Genomic DNA, 12,283 nt, shown 5'->3' on the forward strand with positions numbered 1-12,283 from the left:
ATACTAGCAAACTCAATCCAGCAGCCCATCAAAATGACAATTCAATATCATCAAGTGAGTTTCATCCCAAAGATGAAAGATGGTTCAGTACACGCAAATTATCAAATATGATTAACTATATAACCAAAATTACAAATAAAAACTGTAAGTTCATTTCAATAGATGTAGAGAAAGCATTGGACAAAATCCATCACCTCGAAAAACTAGTCATGGCAGGGATGTACCTCACAAATAATAAAAGCATATATGACAAACCCACAGACAAAACCATGCTGAATGGGGAAAAGTTGAAAGCATTCTCCTAAAAACAACAACAAAAAAAGACAAGGATGTTCAGTGTCACCACTTATATTCAAAATAGTACTAGAAGTCTTAGCCTGGGCAATCAGTTAAGAAAGAAATAAAGTTCATCCAAATCAGAAAAGAGGAGCTCAAATTCTCACTGGATGCCAATGATATGATCTTATATCTAAATATCTTAGCGACTCCACCAAGAGGCTCCTCAACTTGATAAATTCAGTAGGGTTTCAGGTTGCAAAATTAATGTACACAAATCAGTAGTATTTCTATAAATTCATAAAGAATTTGAAGGATGCCATGCTATTTACAATAGCTGCAAAGAACATAAAATACCTAGACACATACTTATCCAAGGAGATGAAAGAGCTCTGTAAGAAGAACTACAAAAAACTAATGAATGAAATCATAAATGGCACAAGGAAATGTAAAAAACATCCCAGGCTCATGGATTGGAAGAATCGATGTTAAAATGTCAATACTGCACAAAGTGATTGAAGGATTTAATGTAATTCCCAACAAAATACCAATGTCATTCTTCCCAGAACAAGAAAAAAATAATCCTAAATTTCATATGGAAATAAAAAAGGGCCTGAATTGACAAAGCAAGCCTAAGCAAAAACAAACAAATCTGGAGACAACATGCTTTTAGATATCAAATTATACCACAAGGATATAATAACCCAAAAGTACTGTACTGGTATAAAAAGTAGAGACATAGACCTATGAAAGAAAATAGAGAAGCCAGAAATAAAGCCATCAACCAACAACAAACTGATCTCCAACAAAGCAGAAAACAGCATAGACCAGAGAAAGCAAGCCCTACTCAATAAATGGTGCTGAGAAACCTGGATTGTGCCATGAAGAAGAATAAAATAGAACCCTTGTTGCTCACCTTATGGAAAAATTAGTTCAAAATGGATAAAAGAATAAATGTAAGGCAAGAACCATAAAAATTCTCGAAGAAAACATAAGAAAAACTCTTCTAGACATCAGCATTTATGACTGAGACCCCAAAAGCCAGTAGAGCAACAATAAAAACAAATAATGGAAATCAAACTAAAACATTTCTGCATAACAAAGGAAATTAACACAGTAAATAGTAACCTCCAGAATGGGAGAAAATATTCACAAACTATACATCTAACAAAGAACTTAACATCCAGAATCTACAAAGAACTCAATCAACTCAGTAAGAGGAAAACAAATACCCCAACAAAAAATTGGCAAAAGATATGAACAGATGACTAAGCACAGTGGTCAGTCCCATAATCCTAACACTCTGGGAGGCCAAGGCAGAAGGATTACTACTTCTCAGGAGTTCGAGACCACCATGAGCAAGAGCAAGATGCTGTCTCTACTAAAAATAGAAAATTAGTGGGGCCTGGTAGCACACACCTGTAGTGTCAGCTACTCGAGAGGCTGAGGTAGGAAGATTGCTTGAACCCAAGATTTGAGGTTTCTATGAGCTAGGGTAATGCCATAGCACTCTAGCCTAGGCAACATAGTAAAACTCTGTCTAAAAAAAAAAAAAAATGAAGAGATTTTTCTTTTCAAAATAAGATACACAAACAGCCAATATACATATGAAAAAATGTTCAATATCATTAATCATTGGACAAATGCATATTAAAATTACAATGAGATACCTACCTTATCCTGTCAGAAGGGCTATTAATAATAAGCCTAAAAACTTGTTCATAATGTGAATGTTTTTACACTGTTGTTGGGAAAACAGTATAGAGACCTCTCAGAGAACTAAAATATAGATCTACCATTTGATCCAGCAATCTAACGGAAAGGCAAAAAACTCATTCTATGAATGAGTCATCTGCATTTGAACATTTATCACAGCACAATTCACAATTGCAAAGAAATGAAATTAACCTAATTCCCCATTATATAATGAATGGATAAAAGAGAAAAATGTATATATATACAAATAGATGCATAACATGGAGTACTACTTAGCCATAGGAAGGTATAACGCCTTTTGCAGCAACTTGAATGGAACTGGAAAAACAAATACCACATGTTCTCATTGATAAGTGGGAGCTAAGCAATGGGTATGGTTATATAGGGACATAAAATGGTGTAATGTACATTGGAAATTAAGAGAAGAGGAATACAGGAGAGGAGTAAGGAATCAAAAATTACCTATTGAACATATTGTATACTCTTATGGAGACAAGTACACCAAAAGCCCTGTCTGTACCACTTATAAAATTCGTCCATGTAATAAAAAACACTTGCACCCTCTAAATCTATTGAAATAATTTTTTTTTTTTTTTTGTAGAGACAGTCTCACTGTACCGCCCTCGGGTAGAGTGCCGTGGCCTCACACAGCTCACAGCAACCTCCAACTCCTGGGCTTAAGCGATTCTCTTGCCTCAGCCTCCCGAGTAGCTGGGACTACAGGCACCTGCCACAACGCCCGGCTATTTTTTGGTTGCAGTTTGGCTGGGGCCGGGTTTGAAACCGTCACAATCGGCATATGGGGCCGGCGCCTTACCGACTGAGCCACAGGCGCCGCCCAATTGAAATAATTTTTAAAAAGACATCAATAGATTGAAAAATTTGTCAGATAATACTGAAAAAAGGAACTGGCTAATTGGAATATAGTTATAAGGAAATCACATGAAATTCAGGGCAGATAAAGAAGGAATGATTAACAGATAATGACAGCAGCTCTAAAATAGTCTGAGTTCCAGAAAAAAGAAAATTGTACGGCGGTACCATTTCAAAGGTGATTTTTAAGGGATTACAAAACACAAATAAAACATGAATAATCATATTTAATTAATTAGCAATAATCGTGCCTTGGATAAACCTCATTGGCTATGATACTGCCACTGCGCAAAGCTTCATATTTAATTAATAAACGCAGTACTTACTGAGAGAAATTTTTAAAATAAAATTTCCCCCACAATAGAGTTAAAACTACAACATAAAAATAAACATAAAATAGTATAACCTACCAAAGAGAGAGACACAAAAACAAGAAAATTTGAACTTCTTTTCACAATGGTTTCTTAGAAAAACTATTGCTCTGAGAACCATTGAAAATACAGGAGCTACCACCACACAACGTGGCTTACTGGGAGGTTAAATTAGGTACACAGCATCTCTTTTCCATTAGGGTCAAGATTCAATAAAGTCATATTTTTAAAGCTTCAAAGGGCAAAGGTGACTAAGAGTATCTACCAAGTGGGGGTGGTTGGTCATAGAGAACCTCTATTTTGAGTTAGAAATACAGAATTTTGGGTACTTTATAAGTAAAGATAAAATGCAAATGGAGCCTTATAGCAATTGTAGGTCAGCTTTGAATTTGAAACAGCTCAATTCTCAAAATGTATTCTGGTAAATTTATTTTTTATTTATTTATTTTCAGTTTTTGGCCAGGGCTGGGTTTGAACCCACCACCTCCGGCATATGGGGCCAGCACCCTACTCCTTTGTGCCACAGGCACCAATTCTGGTACATTTTTAATTATAAACAAATATTGGCTATAAGTTGATTATAATTATGTCCCATGGAGTTCAAATGTATATGTGAAATGTCAAAAAAAAAAATGGAATAGGGAGGGGTAAGTTTAAAGGAATTTAAAATTCTCAGTGTCCTTTTATTGATATTTTCCCTCTGAGAAAGGAGAGATGTCAATTAATATTTTACACTGAACATGAAGAATTAACCTTTAAACTATGAGGCAATACTTAAAAATACTAAAACGGTGGAAATAACATAAGAGAGTTAATTGAGAGGAAAAATGAGTCATTAAAATTGTTAATCAATTAATCAAAATGGGTATAAAAGGATTATAAAACACAGGAGACAAAATTGGAAAAGTTTTACTTTATAACCAAATATATCAGCAATAATACTTAATGTAAATAGATTATGTGCTCCAATTAAAATTAAATTGCCAGATTAAATTTAAGGGCACACAGACACACACCCAGACAACTAAAGGCTGCCTACAAAGAAATAGCTAAAATATAAGGATATGAAAGGCTAAAAGGTAGACAATGAGAAAAAGTATCAGGTAACTGCTCATTCAAGGAAATCTAATGCAGCCCTGCTGAGGGAGGTTTACCTAGAAAGAAGGGAGAAAGCATTGCTTTCTGTAAAGAGTTACACTTCATCATCATAAAAAAAAACTTTGATTCACCAAGGTCAAAATCTATCTTGTGGAAGTTTTAGCTTGTACTTTTATTTTTTTTATTTGTCCTCAACATCTTCCACCAGCCCTGATCTCTCACACATACCAACCTACTTCATGATAAGGAAGTATGATTGGCTTAAGATGTCACCCGCCACTTTTGATAGCTCAGAATAAGGTGTCTCCACTATCTTAATGCAAACTTTTCGAGTTCAGGTATGAAGCCTGGGCCATTTATCTCCATTCTTGGCATTCTCCTTTCTGTTTAGAAAAACCAGGCCTAAAACTTTTAGTGACCTTGTGCATGGTATTATGATTCTCCGGATTCTTGGCCTACAACATGACAAATTATACGTCGGAAATTCAAAGAAGTCGTACAGCTGTTTCATTTTGCTATTCCACACCATCCACAGTTTATCAGCTTAATGGGGACATGTTCCTTTCTTTAAATTGCTTTCCAGCTATGATAAGATTATCCTATGTGAACAACAAACTATAAAGAATACTATAATTAATTGTAAAGTTGTAAAATGAATACAGAACAAGTGATTTTGATAAACACATTTAATTTTAGTGTCCATTGCTATGTTAAGCATTGTAAGCTATTTAAAGTATGAAAAGTAATATTGTACATCTAAGCTGAGAACTCTGTTATAAATTGATAAAAGAGGTGATTCTTTTGGGAAGAGTAAATTGGTGGGCATATCCCCAATCCTTCCCCATCTGAATTAGCTACTGCTTTACAAGTTCCCTCCAGAGAAAATATAATTTTGGAGAATGTCTCATAGCACAATATGCCTTACTGAACTATGTTGTGAAACTCTTTCCAGTTCAATAGTTAAGGGTCAATGAATGTCTTGGCAAGAATGGATGAGAGTCGGAGAAAGGTCACATAACATTCAGTGAATGTTTTTCAATCAGTTTTCTGAGAAACACAACCAAACAAAACAAATAGTCCCTTTTTACATTATAAATATTCCACTCACAAAATATAGTAAGGATTCTCTGTTCCTTTTAATGATTAATAATCTCCCTTTCTTCCTAGGGTACCTTCTACTTAATGTGCAGTAACAGACAAAAGCTGGCAGGGAAAGAGTAAAGAAGGTGAGAAAACCTTTTAAGGAGTGATAAAATGCATATCTAAAGATACTTTTTAAATGAAGAACTGCTATTGAAAGGAGCATTATAGGAGTCTAAATTACTAGTTATAGTGGGAGTGAAACTTTCTATTGCTTCTTTTGTTTTATGCAATACTTTCTGAATGATGTCATCTCTACCCATGGATTTATCTCCTTTCTATATGTTGATTGTTTTCCCAAACTTCAAACTCCATAATTACAAAATCTTCTGCCCAGACATGTCATCAAAGCTCCAGAACTCAATTGTATAACCCAGGAATTTGATATTCAGTATTGGTTCCTTTAGTCTCTTTCATCATAAAAAGAGGATCAGTTTACAATCAAATAGAAAATGATGTTGTTTTCGTTTGTGAAGGCCCTATAGAGATCCAGTATTGAGTCTAAGTATTTCCCATCATATTGGGAAAATAATGTATTAGTAGATATGCAGTTCCTTAAGGAAAATGCCTGAAATAATATAGCTTTACATTCAAATAAAGGTAACTCCTTAAATAGCTTACAATGCTTAACATAGCAATGGACACTAAAATTAAATGTGTTTATCAAAATCACTTGTTCTGTATTCATTTTAGAACTTTACAATTAATTCTAGTATTCTTTGTTGTTCACAAAGGGACTGATTTTCTATGAATCTAGTGAACAAAAGTTAACATGTTACTCACAACTTAAAACATTAGATGTCCTCATGTAATAGAGATGGAAATTAACAGAGCTCAGATCAGAAGGAGGGTGAACATCAGCAACTTAAACAGCAGAAACTATTCTGATTTTTTCCCTGTTGTAATAAGCATTTTACCAACTTTTGGTAATTTGATTTTGATAAAGACTGTCTGAGAAATATAAGGCTCTGAAAATCACACTGATTTTTGTCTTCATTCTAAGTTTGTCATTCAACCACTAAATCTTTTTGATTATGACATTAAGAAATCTTGAAGTCATAATAAATGAGAAGTTCTTAGTTGACTTTACTTCAATTATTCTTCATTATGAAAATAGCTTCTGGAATATTCTTTAGCTTCTGGATTTCTTCTTGTCAAAGGAAAAGGTTAAATGGAATCAAAAACTGCTTAAAAGGTATTTGTTGGTGCCCTGAAAAAACTTCCTACTCTTATCAATAGGATAAAGAAGCTGAACAAAAACTGAAAATAACTATGTTTGATTAATAAATCAGTTGAACAACATTGCTAATGGTGTCTTAAAATGTTGAGATTTTTTAGAGTATGGCAGAGTCTGATGTTCTCCCTGAGTGATTTCATATATTCCAGTGATTTGAACTGTGAAATACATATGTGAATGACTATCCAAATCTCTAATCCAATTATTCCACAGTATCCAATATTTATGAATCACGATATCATTTTTAGTATCTCCAGATCACTCTAAGCTCCACAGGTATCATGCTGAACTTAAAATTCTTTCTTCATTTGAAATCTTTTTGTTCCCTGTATTTACCAGTTGCCTTTTTATTTGTATCTTCTACTAAATTATAAGCTCACTGAGTCTAAAATCTATACGCTTTTATTTTTTTTTTTTTACCTCTGTGCAATACCCAAAACTAGAACATTGAGAAAATAATTGAAAGTTTGAGGTGTAGTCAAGAACCAATTCAATCCGGTGACCTCAATTTCATCATGGTGATACTTTAGCACATTTCTTCTGATTCATCAATGTGTTTGAGTTTGTGTTCATTTGTGTTATCGTAATTGTTTTACTAAGCTCAGGTCCAGGTATATTAAAGTGATGGAAAGAATAAGAGTGGTGTTATGTATGCTGCGATTGACGTAGACTAATTTTGATAAGATCCTAGCAAACTATAAGATATCTGTGGCCTAATAATTTAAGATTAAAAGTATAACTGGCCTGTGAGAATCAAGACAAGGATTGGGGCTCCCCGAAGCAAGTACTCCTAATAATACAATCAATAGCCAAATTCAAATATAATCAGATACAAATTCAGCATTTAGGAATTTATTAGCATATAAATAAATTTATATATGGGGGTGAATTATAAAAGCTGTCTCATAGAAAAACATTTTCTTTGAGGTGACGCCTTCTCTTCTGAATGGAGATAACATGTGTTTATGACCCAGCTATTATTAGTTTTGTTGTAAAGTACTTTAATGGCTTGTCTGTACTAAGACATGTTATGCTTTATATAAAATTTACTTTTTTCATTATGTCTCATGACTAAGGACAGTTGACATATAGTACATAAGCTTTTTGTCATTTAAAGGGTATACTTTGTGCCAGTGGCATTGACCACTAAAAACTTTAAAATACAACCTTTTACTGAGATATGATTCAGTACCATCATATTTGCATGGATATATAAACTTTTTCCCCTTGGGAGAAATAGTACTTTTAAATTACCATAAATGGGAGAAATATGATAAAAATCTTATACTCAGTATTATGTAATATGTTTAATATTTATCAACTACAGTTATTATCCTTTTCTAAGATGCTGCATTTTCTTTTTTACCTTCCATCTCAAACTGATTTATTTCTATTTTTATTTATTTATTTATGTTTCTAATGTATTGGTTCAGACTCATTGAAGGTACAAAGAATTAAGTTACACAACCTGCATTTGTTAGGTAAAGTCCCTCTGATAATTGTGTCCTGTCCCCAAGATGTGTACCATCACCCAACATAGCCCCCTCTCCCCATTCCCCTCTTGTTGCTTAGCACCCTAATTCTCCCACTCTCCACCTTGAATTGATTCTCTTGAATTTTTCTCTTATGTGGGTACGTAGTAGATGGTGTACAGGCTTCACATTATAATTGAGTGCATTGGATTCTTGCTTTTCTATTCTTATGATACTTAACTAAGAAGAATGTGTTCCAACTCTATCCAGGTTAATACAAATGAAGTAAAGTCTCAATCTTTTTAATGGCTGAATAATATTCCATGGCATACATATGTCAAAGCTTGTTCATCTATCCCTGGGTTGGTGGGCATTTAAGTTGTTTCCACATTTTTGTGATTGTAAATTGAGCTGTGATAAACAGTCTAGTGCAAATGTCCTTATGATAAAATGATTATTATTTTTTTCTTCTGAGTAGGTGCCTAGTAATGAGATTACAGGACCAAATGGGAGGTCTAATGCGAATTCTTTGAAGATTCTCCATACTTCCTTCCAAAGAGGTTGTATTAGTTTTCCAGTGTAAAAGTGTTCCCTTTTCTGGATGTAGAGAGAAGATGCTACGTTTTCATAACTGAGGTAAGGACCTTTTATGAAACTAAAGCTTTTTGAAGGAAATATAGCCTACTTTCCACTTTCAATGTGCAAATATTATACAAATATTCCCCAAGGATCTAAAATATCTTATCGTGTATTTAAAGTTCTCCTTTCCAAGACGTATATTTAATTTTGTATTTAATCATCCTTTTAAATGTTCTTAATTTTACACAGCGTATACTTTAGAGTAAATAATACTTGTTCCTGTGTTTTTCAAAATAAATGTGCTTCATGTACTAGTACTTTTATCACACAAAAATAATTGCAGCAAATAAAATAAGGTGGTGGGGATAGGGAAACGATGTTCCATTTGAATCTTTCTGAAAGAGTATAAAAGTCCTGGGAAGCATTCCATGCATTTGCCTTGGGAAAAGACATTTTAATTTGAAATGTTATCTCATAACTCTAACTTTCAAAATGCATGGGTTGTGCATTTTTATTTTTTAAGTGTACAAATAAAACAGCAGGTTTTTTTTTTTTTTTAATTTTAAAAAGCATACAATTTGGCTTAGAGCCCATAGCTCAGGGGTAGTGTGCTGGCCACATTCACTGGGGCTAGAGGGTTCAAACGTGGCCTAGGCCTGTTAAACAACAACGGCAACTACAACAAAGATACGCAGGCACCTTGGTGGGTGCCTGTAGTCCCAGCTACTTGGGAGGCTGGGGCAAGAGAATCACTTAAGCCCAGGAGTTTGAGGTTGCTGTGAGCTGTAATGCCATGGCACTCTATAGAGGGTGACATCATGAGACTCTGTCTCAAAAACAAACAAATAAAAACATATAATTGAAAATGCATTGAATCAGAACAGCTTAAAGTATAGACACCATACAAGTGGACCACTAAAGCTGTACAAACAACCTCCTGAAAACCCAGTTACCCAAGCTAGAGCTACACTGTGAGTGAGTCCCTTTAACTCTTTCAAGAAATAGAAATCATGTTTAATGTGCTGTGCATCTTCCAAGAATAAAGACAGCTTAGTCTGTGAATTACTAAAGCAAATTTTATGAGGTATTTAGTCTTCACACATCCATTTTGAGGATACTGGCAAAAATATGACCAATATTTTGCCTTTAAACAGTGAATACAATTTTTTGAAATTAATTATTATTATATAAATGTTTTCTTTTTAAAAAATCATATAGTTCATTTATTATACAAAAAAATAAGTGAACTATTATTATTTAAAAATATTCTAAATAATAATATAATGAATATGAATTATTAGAATTAATTTCTACATGAAATAGCAAGCTAATTTGCATGAAATCTTGCTACTTCATTGTATCCTGAAGGTACTATAAAATTAATTTATAAAATCCTAAGAAAATAAAAAGCCAAAGAAAGCATTTCCCCTTCAACTTGCCTCTAGCCTTCCCAGGTATCCTATCACATCAATGGTGCTTTCAAATGGACAAGGGCAAAAGAGAAAAGAAGTAAATTTAAAGATCATGTATACTAGAACCAAAATTAGGTTCACATTAATGTGCGTGAATAACAGTACTTACCTAATTAGTAAATGATTCGGCTCTAAATGAACTTCTCAATAGACTGATGTTCTTAAAAATTTCTCCAGTAGAATTTTATTTTAGGGGAATAAGAACTTGCCAAAATGCCTTTAGAGGTACTATATTAAACCATTAAAGATGTAGTTTACTGTTAGAATGAAAGGGAGTCTGGAATTCTCAAGAAAAAGATAAGAGAATGAGGTGAAAGCTGTATTAATTAGCTTGATGTAACCATTCCAAATTGTATTTAAAAAAATCAACTCATTGTACCCCACCAAAGCATAAATGTATTCGTGATCTATGTGTATATGACTTAATAAAAGGAAAAAAAAAAAGAAAGAAAGAAAAAAAATAAGAAAGGAATCAGAACCTGGTACACAGTTTCTGTCCTGCGCAGAGATCATTTGTCTCCCCTGATGAAACTGGGCTCCTCTCGCATGGCAGTCATGGAGGCATGTAAGTGGACATCTAGTTAAATGTGTGAAATATGGAAAGTGATGATCACAGCCACAGTTGATCCTCAGGCATTTGTAGGCTGATACCTGTAACTGTTATTATCTATCTATAGTCAACACAACCTCAGTTACCAGTCTGGGTTACAAGTAGATGCTGGAGTAGTGGTATAGAGTTTTAGGACAATAGCAAGATGAGGAAATAGAGCTACCCTGCTCCTGGGTTGGAGCTTCAGCTCTAAAGCGAGAAAGTGGAGTATCTTAATAGCATCATAAATTAAAGAGTTTAACTTAAAATGGAAGGTCAGTTTTATGACTTAGACAAGCATGGTAGTCAGGGGTAGTATAAGGGAGTCATATAATTTGTGACAACATGAACGTTTATGCCTCAGTTCTCATGAGTCACATGATAACTCAACTGCTGCAAGTAGAGTACAGATCCCACATGTAGCTATGTATTAGTTCCAAGCCAACAGATACAAATATGCAATCTCCCTAAGCCTTACATATCCTTGGTAAATTTAAATAGTAAAATCCATCTTTTAAGCCTCACTGAGGACTATTCAAGAGTACTCAACAAATGTTAGCTCTAAATTGGTTTGGCATAGAAAATAGAAAACGATTCCTGACTTAAACCAGGACTGTCTGGGGGCTGGATCTTGATTAAGCTGAAGCTGATTGATATGGAATATATCAGTGGATCTATCTACTTGAAAGAACCTGAGGAATGCAATAGCAAGAAACCTCAGAGCAGTCTGATAATTATTTGTTGCTAATTCCTTATTATGAAGCAATGTCTTACTTCCCCTTTAACTGAGAGATAAGATCTGATGGTGTAGTATATGTGGTGTGGGATTGGAGAACATGAAATACATGATTCCAAGGAATGGCAGAGGCTTGAAACAGAGAAGGCTGAAATTGCTGAAAAGTGGGATCTGAGGATAAAGTATGGAATGTGACTAGGTAACATAACAAAAATATATAGAAAGATCTTCTACTTATACTCTGAGAGTCTCGGGCAGGGAGACATTAGCAGAAAGCAGAAAAAGTTCAATTCGATTACTATCCAATGAAATTTATTAAATATATACTATGAGCAAACAATGGGGCAAGTATATAGAAAGTCAAGGCCTAAAAAGTAATATTCTCCTCTATAGGACTGGGAAATGAAGCCGGATCATTATGAAAGTACTCTGCCCACCCAGTCATATGTGATACATGAGCCAAGCAGTGAGGATTCCATAAGATGCATTGGCTGAGAACAAGGAGAATAAAAGGAAATGTTTTGGAATAGAAATGGGAATAGTGGAACAGGACGTATATGAGAAAAGAACTTATGTGTGGGAGAAAGGAGAGGCCCTAAAGGAGAGAAAGTGGACTGGCAGCTTAAAAGTATATGTATATATATGGTGAATAAGTGAAATTTAATAATAAAAATTATAACATTATATAGTGAGAAAGGTGTGCTTTTAATTTATTAACATGCTC

The 12,283-nt window shown here is 34.1% G+C and overlaps 1 pseudogene; it reads right to left on the reverse strand.

Moving 5' to 3' along the window:
- Positions 1-3,036: 3,036 nt before the first annotated feature.
- LOC128560451 (uncharacterized) lies at positions 3,037-3,161 on the reverse strand (annotated as a pseudogene).
- Positions 3,162-12,283: the final 9,122 nt, after the last annotated feature.

This window comes from Nycticebus coucang, chromosome 11, assembly GCF_027406575.1.
Source record: "Nycticebus coucang isolate mNycCou1 chromosome 11, mNycCou1.pri, whole genome shotgun sequence".
Taxonomy (NCBI): Eukaryota; Metazoa; Chordata; class Mammalia; order Primates; family Lorisidae; genus Nycticebus; species Nycticebus coucang.